The sequence below is a fragment of the Leiobunum rupestre genome, chromosome 8 (genome assembly GCF_980474605.1).
Source record: "Leiobunum rupestre chromosome 8, qqLeiRupe1.1.hap1, whole genome shotgun sequence".
NCBI lineage: Eukaryota > Metazoa > Arthropoda > Arachnida > Opiliones > Sclerosomatidae > Leiobunum > Leiobunum rupestre.
Genome location: NC_143391.1, coordinates 36111967 through 36125603, shown reverse-complemented (window position 1 = coordinate 36125603; position 13637 = coordinate 36111967). Strand labels below are relative to the sequence as shown.

The following is a 13637-nucleotide window of genomic DNA, read 5'->3' as shown; positions in this document are numbered from 1 at the left end:
CGATGTGTATCTATAGTCAAATAAATATTTTTAATCAAATATTCTGATTCTATATACTAAGTTGAATATATAAATAACTTAGATTTGACAAAATTTTATCAATCAGAAGCTGAGAAATTGAAAGTGAATGAATTCAGTGTTTGATAATAAAATAATCTGATTAGTTTTAATGTGACTAAATCACATAAATACTGAATAGTTTACAACGGTTCAATTATGCCACCGTCGGCTACGATACATGCTTGAGCTTGTTTAATGACGGAGTTCAATGTGTTGTTCAACATTTCAATTGAAATGTCATAGAAGGCTTTAATTATTTTTCTTATTGTCATGACAACCAAACTTACAGAAATCAGGTTCAATTCATTATCCTTCAATTTCTCGGCTTCTGATTGGTCAAATCAAAGTTATTTGAACTAATAATATGGTGATCAACAACTTTCTTATTGGCACCAAATCTGTAAACCCAACGGTTCTAGAGATAGTTTTTTAATGACCTTTAAGGCATGGTTCAAGGTCATTCAATTTTACACAAGTAAATGTTTCATAGAAATTTAAAAAAAAAGTTTTTCAGTTATTTATAATTTTTGTTTTTTAGTTGACACCCTGTATATCAGTTGAAGCAAGGTACCAAACGCTTACGCGTAAAAATTACATTTTAATATCTTGAAGTGCGCTATATTTAGCTAATTTTGGGCACATAAAACATGCATACCAGTGCCTATTTTCAAAATTTTCCTTTTTCTTTACCAGATTTCCATTTAATGTATCACCAACATTGTTTTTATAAGCAGTATTACTCTTATTCATTTTAAGTACTAAATTCAGTTTTAATTTTATAAATTAATATTCTAAATTTCTAATGAGTCTCTTGCTGGCTACTCAAACACTAAATCAAAAATGACTTTATTCAGCTGCCATGCTGGATTGCAAGTTTTAAAATCACCAGACTTCATGGCTGGCTCTAGATGCTAGGCTATTTTTGACTCAGTTAAGTTTTTTTGCACACTCGTACTTAGAATTAATTTTACTTGAAATGAAATATCCTAGTTTAAAAATTTAAAGTATATTATTTAGTATACTTAAAATTTTTTAACTCTTATTTTATTACAAAAAATTTAATTCTAAGTATGAGGGGGTTTCAAGTGAGTTGAGCTTAAAGGGATCCATCACTCACAACAGGGGGAGGCATAGGGGTAACATAAAATCCAGACTTGCAGTGTGCTTGAAAACCCGTTTTTTTGGGACCCCTATGCCTTCCCCTGTTGTGAGTGAGGGATCCCTTTAACCAAAATTAGCCAGCCAATCCCTTATGACTATTGTGTAATCACGCTTCAAGATACAAGTTGCAATCCATCATGGCAGTTGAACGAGCTTTTATATTAAATGTTTAATATTAAACTTAAGGGGCCCATTATAGTAGAGTGTATGAAGATGAGTTCAGTTGTTTGGACTATACTACAATATATTTATAATAGTATAATAGAGCGTTCTATAAAATCGGTGTGGTGTGCTCAAAGTTGGGCACACTTTTGCAGATAAATTTTTTTCCTATCAAAATATAATAGTTGGTGTTGCTATAAATTTTCTCTCATTTTTTTTATTTCAAATATTTAAAGTAAAGATTTTTTTGCGATTTAGATTCAAGAGATGGCGGTAAACTCTCAATGAATAAATAAAATTTCCAAGATTTTGTGTCTATATATAAATGAACTCGCGTGAAGTTAGTAGTTGAAAATTTACGGTCGTATCAGTATCAATTTTTTCCTTAATGACTTATTGGTAACTATTGTTACCCCTCTGGAGCCATATGGCGAGAGAAAAAAAATAACGAAAATCACTTTCTCGTAATCACATAAGCAAATAATCATAAGTAATCCAACAATAAAATTAAAATTAAATTTAGTTAAAATAAACCCATAAAATCATATTCATAAATATTGTTTGTTTCGTTTGTGAAAATTAATGTTAAGATTGTATTTTTTTGTGTTGTGTATCCGCTTTATGAATGTTAAATAGAAGTAAGGCTATTTCTCCTGTGTATATCCCATAATCCTACATTTGATAATTTACCATAGTATACATAAACTTTAATCAAAAATCCCCCATTAATAAAAAATCCTTTAATACACCTAATTAACATATACTATACTTGGTATGTCATGCGTGGTATGGTTAGAAAGCCCCAGAAAAATCCCAGAAAATAGATATAATTTAAAATTCTAAATATTAAAATTAAATGAAAAAACCCCTAAAAATCTTAAAAGTTTATTTAAAACCATAATTTAGCGAATCTATTCTATTCATTGCCCCACTTTAGTGTTACCTTCCCCCTGATAGACAATCCGGCGCCCATAAAATAGAAAATCCACCCAGGTGAGATTGCAGCATGAGGCGACAGTTCCAAACAGGAAAGAGTGTCCGAATCCCACCCTTTCCACGCAAACTATGTAGCGGCCGACCTAACCCCTGCCTTACAGTGTGAAAGGTCATATTCGGCCCTGGAAAAATCCCTCAAACTTCGTTGCCAAGGACGAAAAATAGAAAGTCATCCAAAGGGGTAGAAACAGAGACCCCTCCGATAGAAAATAGCGCCGCCTTCCAACCCCCCAAGAAAGTATAACTGCAAGTAAAAACCACTACCAAGCCTACACTTCCGACACCCGACTTTCCCCCCCCCCCCCCTAGACAGAAGAACAACAAAACCAGAGAACGCAAAGGTAACAGGAATTAACAGGAAGAGTTCGAACAGAATTGGAACTAGGAGAGATTCCCAACCCAGTCCGGGCTTAGGCCGCGATATCCCAAGAACGTAGTCAAATAAAAGATGCATAATGCACAAAATTAACGGTCAACCCAAAAGAGGTGAAATGCCCATCGCGTTTAATTTCAAATGAATCCCTAAATCCAAGAACGTTTTTCCCGTGATGGAAAAACTATCAGCAGATCGAGTCAACTAAAGGCACCCCTCCAAATCCACCTGTCGTCGAAGTATCATTCCACTGGCAAAGGACATTCCTGACAGCGAAACCGTAACGTTGAAAATTTCCTTGAAACCCCCCCCTTACTATTTCCTAAGACGGAAAAACTACGATTAAGAATATACGCTAAAGCCTGACAAGTTAAAAGATTGAATCTAGTGCCCCTAAAACCATGTTAAATCGATACTCCCCATTGTTTCCTATAATACCAAGTTGGAGTGTTTTGTCAATTTCCTGTCCTAAGAGCGAGAAAAACCCCGTGTCAAGAGTCCCGAACAATACCCCTTTATTCCGACCAGTATAAAAACCTAGCCCCTAACCCAGAACTGTATCTTAAACGATATTTACCTTAGCCACGCCAGTATAGTTTTGAGCCACCCCGATAAATAGTATTAAATCTTAATAAATTTAAGCGCTTAACGCAAGTTCTCTCTTTATTTTATTTAACCGCCCCAATTTTAAAAGATCTCTCACCCACCATGGCTACCAGGTATCCCGAGGGTACGTCCGATTTACGTAAGAAGTCCAATTTTTAACTTTTCGTTTATATTGTTGTAATGAACTCTCTTCTACGTAGCGAGTATTACAATAAATTACTTAGATTTTTAAATATAAGAGACGCCTGAGTTTGGTTAAACAACATAAATTATACTTTATTAGCACTCACTAGTTCACTCAATGATCCTTTCTTACGCTTATTTGTTCCGCCGCTTGTCTCACACCTTCCCCTCTCTAGTCTCGTCTTCATCTATCTCTATTTCTCCTGCACCTCTAGTATTTAACCACTAGAGGTGTTGGAGTTTGCCCCCTCCTGGGGCGCCCTCTATGGCGGTCCTTACACCTCCCCCCGCTTACTTAAGAAAGGATCGTCTGTGATTAAAAAAATTGATAATGATAAATATAAACATTTCTAGTATTTGAAATGATACAAAATAATAAAAAGTTCAATTAATTTGGGCTTTGGTTTTCACTTTATCGTTGTAAATGTCTTATTTCTTGATACGGTCGTGGCATCTCCCTTTCAGTTAAGTATGGTAACTGGTGGCTGTGGCGTTGTTGTTGTGATCTTGCTACTCGCCTCTCAGCTCTCGCAATGGGACTTCACGTCGTGGGGCTGGTCGATTGACAGAATAGCGTTTCGTCTGTTGGGCAGCTGGCTTCTTTACGTAGCTGATATGACGATTATAGCCTGCGGGCTTAATGTCAAAATTCCCATTAAAACGTACCACTGGTTCGTTGGACACGGTACAAACTGTTTTCAGACTCGTAGACTCATTATTAGAGGAATATTCTGCTGGCTCCACCTGGTAATCTAACGAAAACATTAGTTCATACTCGGTTGCTGGGTCGATTAATATCTCATTGTCCCTTAGGACTGTTAAAACTCCCATCTTCTTAAATAATTTATGTTCTCCATACCGGACCGCTACTCTAGTGGTGGCAATTACTCCGGTTACCCCATATTGCTTTTGGAAACGTTCCTCGTCTACTTCTTCATCCTGAGGACTGCTTTTCATCATATGGTATGTTTCTTTTGAAATAATGGGAAATGGCAGATCCTTTCGGTATTCTCCAACCACAGTACATTCCTCTTCTCCTATGAAGAAGGTAGGGGAGTCCATCTGAAATATTTTGACTATTAATAATTAGCGGGCACTTCTCAACCATTCCTGATCAGGTGTTGCTCCAGGAACTGGTTCGGGACTAAAGTTAAACTCCTTATATTCAAACCTTGGACTGACCCTAAATCGACTAGGGGGTCCCACATTATCTCCAATTCTTTGCTGGATCTTATTTGTTTTTTGAACGGGACAGGTGAATAGTAGTAAACGTCCCCAATTCGGCCTTTCTTACCGCCTTGTGGCTGCTTCTTCCGAATCACTATTTCTCTTATCCAGCCTTGGTTTAGAGGTTCTAAATATGGTGATGGTTGCTTGATTTCCTCTATCAATGGCTCAGTTTCGTTAGGTTCATCTATGTTATCCTGTGATTCTTCCGAGTTGATCAACTCTGCGTTACATATGATTATGTTATTAGGACTAATACTGTCTTCTCCGTCAGGCTCTGGCTCTATCAAGCTAGTCTCAGCCTCGGGTTCTGCTACCTGTTCACTACTTGTACTAGGCGTTGATATCACAGTTTCAGTGGGCGGAGTGTCAACTTCAGGTACTTCATTGATATCAGCATTTTGAACTTCATCAAACTGACTCCCATCATCCTGTTCCATGTAAAACTTTAATTGGTTAATATGCCATTTCCCAGTTAGTTTACCAGTTTTGAGGTCCTTGAGCTCATAAGTTACGGGACTGATCTTTTGTACTACCTGCAACGGTCCTTCCCATTTTGGCATCAATTTGGCCATAATACCTTTGGCTGCGTTGGACAACTTATGGTTTCTCTTCCATACTAGCTGTCCCTCTTCTAACTCAGCTGCACTGTACCGTTGGTCGTAATAGTACTTCTGTTTTTCCTGTGCTTTACGAGAGTACCTGTGTGCTTCTTTTAGGGCGTTCTGTAGCTCTGTGAGTGGCCGTTTCTCATAATCTTGTAACACAGAAAGGTCAACTTCGTCAGCTACTTCTCGAATATTTTCTACGTCCCAAGGTAGACGTACTTCTCGACCATAAGTGAGGATTATTATTAGTGGTTGCATGGTGGACTAAATTGATTGCTAGCTGATGTAATTCTAAACCAAGATCCCATTTATTGTGGGCGTTGCCAACATAAATACTTAGTTGCTCTCCCAACACTCGGTTTACTCTTTCGCTGAGGTTGGTCTGTGGATGGTACGGAGTAGTAAAGGTGGGATTGATTTTCATCATGCCATTGTCTGAAAGTACCCGCTCAGGACAGCCATGTCGCAAGACATATTTTAAAAATGCATTGGCCACTGTATGGGCTGTTATGTTGCGAATAGCAAAAAGCTCTACATACTTGATGAAGTAGTCAACAATTACGACTATGTATCTGTTCTGGCGTTGAGTTGGTAACAATGGTCCCATCATGTCTATACCGACCAATTGTCCAGGTCCATCTGTAGAGGTGTTAGTAATCATTTTACCAATAGGCTTAGTATTACTTGCCTTGTATTGATGACATATAACGCAATTCTTGAGGTGTTGATATATAATCTTCCGAAAGCCAGGGTAGAAATATTTCTTAGTGATTTTTAACTCCGTAACCCTTCTTCCTCGATGTCCAGAGGTGGGATGATTATGGTACATATCTATGAGACGTTGATGTATAGTTTTCGGTGTCACAACTCGAGCGGGTCTGAAAGTAGTAGCTTTCCTGAAGATTATACCATTTCGCAACTCGTATAGATCATGTTCTGTGCCCTTCAACAGAAGGTCCATAATTCCGGTCCACTCTTCGTCAGCTTCTTGTGTCTGTTTGACATCTTGAAGTGTTACAGGATCAAGCATTTGATCACCAGCAGCTAAATAAATTGTCATTAAACTTTTCAACGGAACGGCCTTGTCTACACCTAGGTCTTCAACAGAGCGAGATAGCGCGTCCGCTACTCTGTTACTTTTACCCGGTTTGTAAATGACATTAAAGCTATATTCTTGAAGTTGAATAGCCCATCGGACCAACTTACTTTTTGGCTTTTTCTGGTTAAACAGCCATGTTAAGGCTTGGTGGTCTGTGACCACAGTGAAATGTTGACCATGCAGATGATAGCGGAACTTTTCAATGGCATATACGATTGCTAGGCATTCTTTCTCTGGGATTGCATAGTTCCTCTCAGCTCCTCTAAAAGCTCGGCTGGTATAGGCTAGTGGCACCTCGACCCCATCTTGTATCTGTGAGAGCATAGCACCGATGGCGTGGTCGCTTGCATCTGTAGTGACTCTGGGTTGGGTATATGTAAGATAACCGCTTTTGCAATGAGCTCTTTGATCTTTTCGAATGCCGTATTTTCTATCTCAGTCCACCTCCACTTTGCCCCTTTCTTCTTCAGTCGCTGCAGTGGTGCTACAACTTCTGCAAAATCTGGTACGAAACGTATATGATAAGTTACCATACCCAGGAATGTAGCTAATTCCACTTGAGTCTTAGGGATTTTGTACTCCCGAATGGCTTGAACTTTAGCGTGATCAATGCTTAGTCCTTCGGTGTTGACAACATGTCCCAAGACCTTGACTTCTGAACAGGCAAAGGCGCACTTTGATATTTTCAAAGTTAAGCCGGCTTTCTGCAACTGTGATAGTACGTATCGAAGTGCTTTTATATGATCAGCCCAAGTGTGGCTGGCGATTATGATGTCATCTAAATACCAGGCCACCCCCAGATGCTTGCCGTCTTTAAGTACTCGGTCCATCAACCGCGGGAAGGTTGACGGGCTCGTTTTTAAACCAAAGGGCATATACTTAAAATGGTACTTGCCACTTTCCACTATAAATCCAGTATACTTTTCGCTGTCCGGGTCCATGGCGACCTCCCAGAATCCAGCTCTTAAGTCCAGCTTCGTGATGTATTTCGGCTGTTGGATAGAATCTAGTATATCATTAATTCGTGGATAGGGGTAAGGATCGTCTTCGATTTCATCGTTAAGTCTTCTATAATCAACAATAAACCTTCTTCCTCCATCCTTCTTTCCAATAACTCTGACGGGGCAGGTATACGGAGTGTCAGATGGTACTATGACTCCGTCCCTTAACATCGACTGAACCTCCTCCTCTACAACAGCATTTTCTTGTCTTGTAAATCGTCTTGGCTTACTCTGGACCACCTTGGCTCCAGGTTTTAGTTTAATTTTATGGTACACCCAATCAGTTTGGCCAACACGATCTGTTACCACTGTAGGAAATTCTTTAATTAATTCAACCAATTCACCTTGCTGTTTCTTAGTGGTGTTTTCTCCACTTATGGCTTTATCCACATCGGCCATAACATGGTCTGGAATAACTTCTTCTTTCGCCCTTTGTTCACTGTCCATGCGATGTAACTGTGTTGAACAATTGCCCCACGTGAGCTTGTACTGATTGAAATTAATGACGGCACCTATACGAGTCAGATAGTCTGTTCCCAAGACTACGGGACAAGACAACGACCCTACAACATTAAAGTGCAGACAACCTGTAGAGTGACCATTAAAAGATGTCTGTAGTGGTACTGTTCCAAATATCGGTATAGTTTCTCCACTTGCTTGAAAATATATCTGGTTAGACTTTTAATAATTTGATTAGTCCTAAAGATGTTAAAAACGTTTTAGTTAAAAAGCTTGCTCCGGCACCAGTATCCACACATGCCAGTTGGGTAGTGTTATTCATAGTAAAATAGATGCCGTAGGCTTGGCGTAAGTTAATATTTACATTCGGAGTCCCTGCCTTGCTCAGTCTCGACTTTCGTTTTCCTTCCTCGAGGTGTCTTCGTGGGTTATGTTGTTGGTGGTGTGGCGAGGCTGGCCCCGACGCTGTCCTCCTCGAGATCTTCCATAATTCGAACTGGTTTGCTGGACTGGACTATAATTTAATCGAGGTTGATTAAATTGAACTGGGGTTTGGGTAGCATTCGGTCGAACATCTGCTCCATCTCGGTAACCTTTACTCGAAAACTTTCAAGATCGTGGCAGTTGTATCTACTTAAGTGTGGAGTGTAAATCGGCAGAACGTTTTTAATCATATACTTCACCAGTTTTTCTTTTGACAACGGCTGTAGCAACGACAGGTTCTGTTGTTGTATCCGAGTTATGTAAGCTCCCACAGACTCCTGGTCTCCTTGTTTAGACAACTCAATCTCGGCCTTGATCCGATGTTCTCGCTCTGCGGTCAGATAGTGTCGTTCGAACGCCTGCACAAAGCCTGACCAGCTCCAACCCAGTGGTTCTGTCTCCAGTTCATAACCTTCATACCAGACACCTCTGAAAACACTGCGGGATATAGCAGCTATGCCTTGCATATTTAGTTGATTAGCTTCAGCATACAGTTTTAATTCTCGTAAGAAACTACGTGGGTTTTCCTTACCACCAGAAAATGTAGGAATATTTAGTTTTACCTTACCCAAATTAGGGAAATGCACGCTATTGTTGTTACTCGGGTCAGGTCCCATATGTTAAAGAGGGAGAGTGATAAAGGGGGGGCCCTAAACTTTAACATTTACTATATATCGCCACTAGGGGGCGCCTGTACAAAATGCACACATTCTAATTCTACTCTGCTCACTCTCTCTCTAACTCTAGCCCATGAGAGGTCGCTTAATTGTCAGTGTTGTTTTATACCATCATGTTTTGTTATTATTAACGAATTAAATTGTTATTGTTATGGATACGATAGTTTAATTATTTAACCCACTTCAACAAATGGCATCAAAGTCAAAGGGTTAAATTAACAAACAGAAGAGTGTGACGACAACGTCAGCAAAGGCCTGGTTTCATAACAACGCAGTTACGTAGAATAAAGAAAAATGGCGGACGGCAGCTTAACGATGTTGGGGCAAGTCAGGAAATTACAATCAATTAATAATTATCGGAGCTGGCGGTTTGAGATGGGAATGCTGCTGAAAAATCAAGGATTATGGTAGATTATGGACCAAACAATCTCCACCAGGAGCAACAGCGGCAGCTGAGGTACAACAGAAATATAAACTGAGAGAAGCAAAGGCTTATTCTACTATCGCCCTTGGATTGTCTGAAGACCTTAGAAGCCTGATAGAGGGCGAGAAAACAGCAGCAGGCGTGTGGAAAGCATTACAAACCGCTTTTGAACCAATTTCCGGAGCCCGCGTTGGCATGCTACGAAAACAATTCTACAACATAGAATATCAAGATGGTGAAGGAATGCCAGCTTTTGTTGGACGAATTTATTATGCAAGACGGCAATTAGAAGAAGCAGGGGAGACTGTAGCTGATAAGGAAGTTTCATACCAAATGATTGGATCTTTGCCCGAGTCCTATCAAAGTTTAGTCTCAATTATATACGATGCTCCTGATGCAAAGTTCGTACCGAGCGTAATAAAGAATCAACTCATTGCAGAACATAGCCGGCAGACTTTACACGAAACTTCATCGCAAGCATCAAATGCTTTCTCAGCGCAAGTGAAGAAAGATTTTGGCAACACAAAGCCAGGTAGAAGATTTCAAGGTCGATGCAATAGCTGCCATATATGGGGACATCGAGCCACAGATTGTAGAAATAAAATGTCTCAACCAAAAGAGAATAAGAAAGATGATAGACTGCAAACAAAAAAGGGAAGTAGAGGAGCTTTCATTGCGTCAGCCCTTATAACAGATACAAGTACAAATGAATGGATAGTTGATTCCGCTGCAACTCACCATTTTTGTCGATGTAGAGATTGGTTCCACACCTACTCACCTTTTGTTACGGAAGCAGCCATGGGAGAAGGCAAGTCTGATGTCATTGGTCGTGGAGATATATGGTTGCAAATGGACAAGAATATATTTAAGTTACGAGGAGTAATGCACGCACCCGGGATGCGCAGAAACCTGATATCTGGCCGCCTCATTGATCAAGCTGGTTTCAAGTCCATAATAGAGAACTCACGTTTTACTACATATTTTCCGAATGGAGTTTTCGGTTTTGAAGCGCCTTTAACCAATGCCAATTTCTACTCTGTCAAAGCTGTTGTCTTACCGGATGGACCTCAAGATGTAGCTGAAGAGCAGGAGCCATATGAACGAAGAAGACCTGAAATACATAAAATGCTCGAAGGTCTGGAACTATCAAAGGGCAATCTTGGAGTTTGCGTTCCCTGCAAGGTGGCGAAAAGAACACGTAATACACATCGGTCACTTGAGGATATACGAAGTACAGAACTATTACAACTTGTTCACTCTGATGTTTGGGGCCCGTCACCCGTTACTTCATCAGGTGGAGCTGTGTACTACATAACGTTTATCGATGATAAAAGCCGATATGCAAAGGTATACATGATGAAGCATAAAAGCGAAGCATTTGATAGGTTCAAGGAATTTAAAGCGGATGTGGAGAATCAAACAGGGTTTACAATCAAAGCGCTGAAAACTGATAATGGACTGGAGTATTTAGCAGATCGGTTCACAAGATATTGTAAAGATGCTGGGATCAAACATGAACGCACCAATACGTATTCCCCTCAAATGAATGGCGTCGCAGAGCGCATCAATCGAACTCTGCTTGATACAGTCAGAGCGCTAATGGACGATTCCAAATTGCCACATTTCTTATGGGCTGAGTTAGTACACACTGCTGTGTCACTGAAGAATCGCTCCAGACATGCAAAGTTGGAGAATCAAGTACCTCTAGAGCTCTGGCGAAAAACGAAACCGAGTGCGAGATTCCTGAAACGCATTGGATGTTTAGCATTTCTACACGTTCCACCACAACGCCGTAAAAATAAATTTCAGAGAAGAGCAAAGCCTGGTGTGCTCGTCGGATATGCCATAAATACAAGAGGGTATCGAATATGGTTGCCTGAAGAAAGAACCGTAATAGAGACGAAACACGTTACATTTGCAGAAAGCAAGATTGGTATTGACAATATTCGATATACTACCCAAGATGAGAGAGATCTTGTATTTTGGCCAATTGAGGAGGAACTTGAAATACCAATGGAAGTGAAGCCAGAAGTGGAACCAGTACAAATAGATATAATTGACAACAATACAGAAAATCCAGTTCAGATATCCATGGAGCATACAGGGAGGCAACCAGTTGGACAAGAGAAATTAGAACCCGTAAATCAGGGTCAACAGCAGGTCAGAGAGACGTATATTATTACGACCCAGATGGTATTCAGCTCCGATCAAAGCCTGATGTAACACGATACATGCAGCAAAATAAGATGAATTATGACTTAAATTTTTTTGATTTTTCTAAGACCCTCAAGAAATCGTCCGATATAAAGCCCGGATTGTGGCACAAGGATTTGGATTAATTGAAGGCGTCGATTATGATGAAGTCTTTTCTCCAGTCGTAAACTTTTCACTTATACGACTATTTATTTCACTATTTGTCATGTGATTCGGATGGGTGCATAGTCACATGGATGTGACAAATGCATATCTGTATGGCAACCTTGATAAACCCGTATATATGAAACAGGTGCCAGGGTATACTAAGGCAGATCCTACTCAATATTGTCTAATCCTCCAAAAGTCACTCTATGGCTTACCACAAAGTGGCAGACAGTGGTTTCGAGAACTTGACAAAAGTTTCACTGAATTGGGTTTTTCTAAGTTGAGAGGCACAAATTGTATTTATTATATACCTTTCAAAATTATCCTTATGGTTTATGTTGACGACCTCATAGTGTTGGCGAAAGATAACAGCTGCATTCAAGAAACTCATGATATATTGTATACAAAGTACAATGTCTGGGACCAATTCGTAAACTATTAGGAGTCATATTCGAGTTCAAGGAAGGAACCTTAAAGTTACATCAAACATCCTATATCAACAAAATAGGGATGAAATTTGGAATATGCCTGGAACAACCGGTGAGCTTACCAATGGTACATAATACCATATTGACAAAACAGGATTGTCCTGTCACGGAAGAAGATATGGCTCTCATGAAAAATGTTCCGTATCGTGCTTTGGTTGGAAGTTTAATGTTCGTCGCACAGAGGACGCGCCCGGACATTCTATTTTCAGTAATTGCATTATCGCAATTCAACTCAAATCCTGGACATACTCATTGGTATAGACTAAGTCAACTAACGCGCTATCTAATCACAACAGCAAATCATGGACTAGTTTATCATGGTATGAAAAATCCAGAATTGGTGATATACAGTGATAGCGATTGGGGAGCAGATAGAGATACCAGACGTTCTCATTGCGGTTATGTTGCTTATCTTGGAAAAACACCAGTGTCACGGAGATCCATGAAACAGAAGTCCGTGGCACTCTCTACGACAGAGGCTGAGTATGTTGCTTTGACTGAGGCTATAAAGGAACTTTTATGGTTGCAGCCGATTATCAATGAGCTTAAAACTTTTAATGTACATATTGACAAACCCCTAGTATTATGTGACAACCAATCAGCCATCGCGTTTACCAAAAATAGTATCGAAAACCAACGCACTAAGCATATTGACTTGCGATACCATTTCATAAGAGAAAATATTGATAAAGACAATTTTACCTTACAATATGTAAAAACCTCAGATAATGTTGCAGATATCTTAACGAAATCCCTCAACAAAACTGCTTTTGTACATTGTTTAAATTTATTGAATATTCATGATTGATATAGAGTAACGGTTAACTTATTGTAACTTAATGCTGTGAATGTTAAAGAGGGGGAGTGATAAAGGGGGAGCCCTAAACTTTAACATTTACTATATATCGCCACTAGGGGGCGCCTGTACAAAATGCACACATTCTAATTCTACTCTGCTCACTCTCTCTCTAACTCTAGCCCACATGAGAGGTCGCTTAATTGTCAGTGTTGTTTTATACCATCATGTTTTGTTATTATTAACGAATTAAACTGTTATTGTTATGGATACGATAGTTTAATTATTTAACCCACTTCAACACCATACTCGACCCAAAGGATAAACGGTGCGGATCGTCAATATTACCCATATCCAGAAAATGTACTGTCCATCTAATTAAAGATAAATAATTTACTTGAAATGGCAGATTTTATGATCGCGAAAAATCTTAAATATTATGAAACAATTCGGAATAAACAAGTCGCTTCTCT

The 13637-nt window shown here is 39.4% G+C and overlaps 1 pseudogene; it reads left to right on the top strand.

Annotated features, from left to right (window-relative positions):
• Nucleotides 1-12390: 12390 nt before the first annotated feature.
• Nucleotides 12391-13176, top strand: LOC149933303 (uncharacterized; annotated as a pseudogene).
• The last annotated feature ends 461 nt before the right edge of the window (nucleotides 13177-13637 follow it).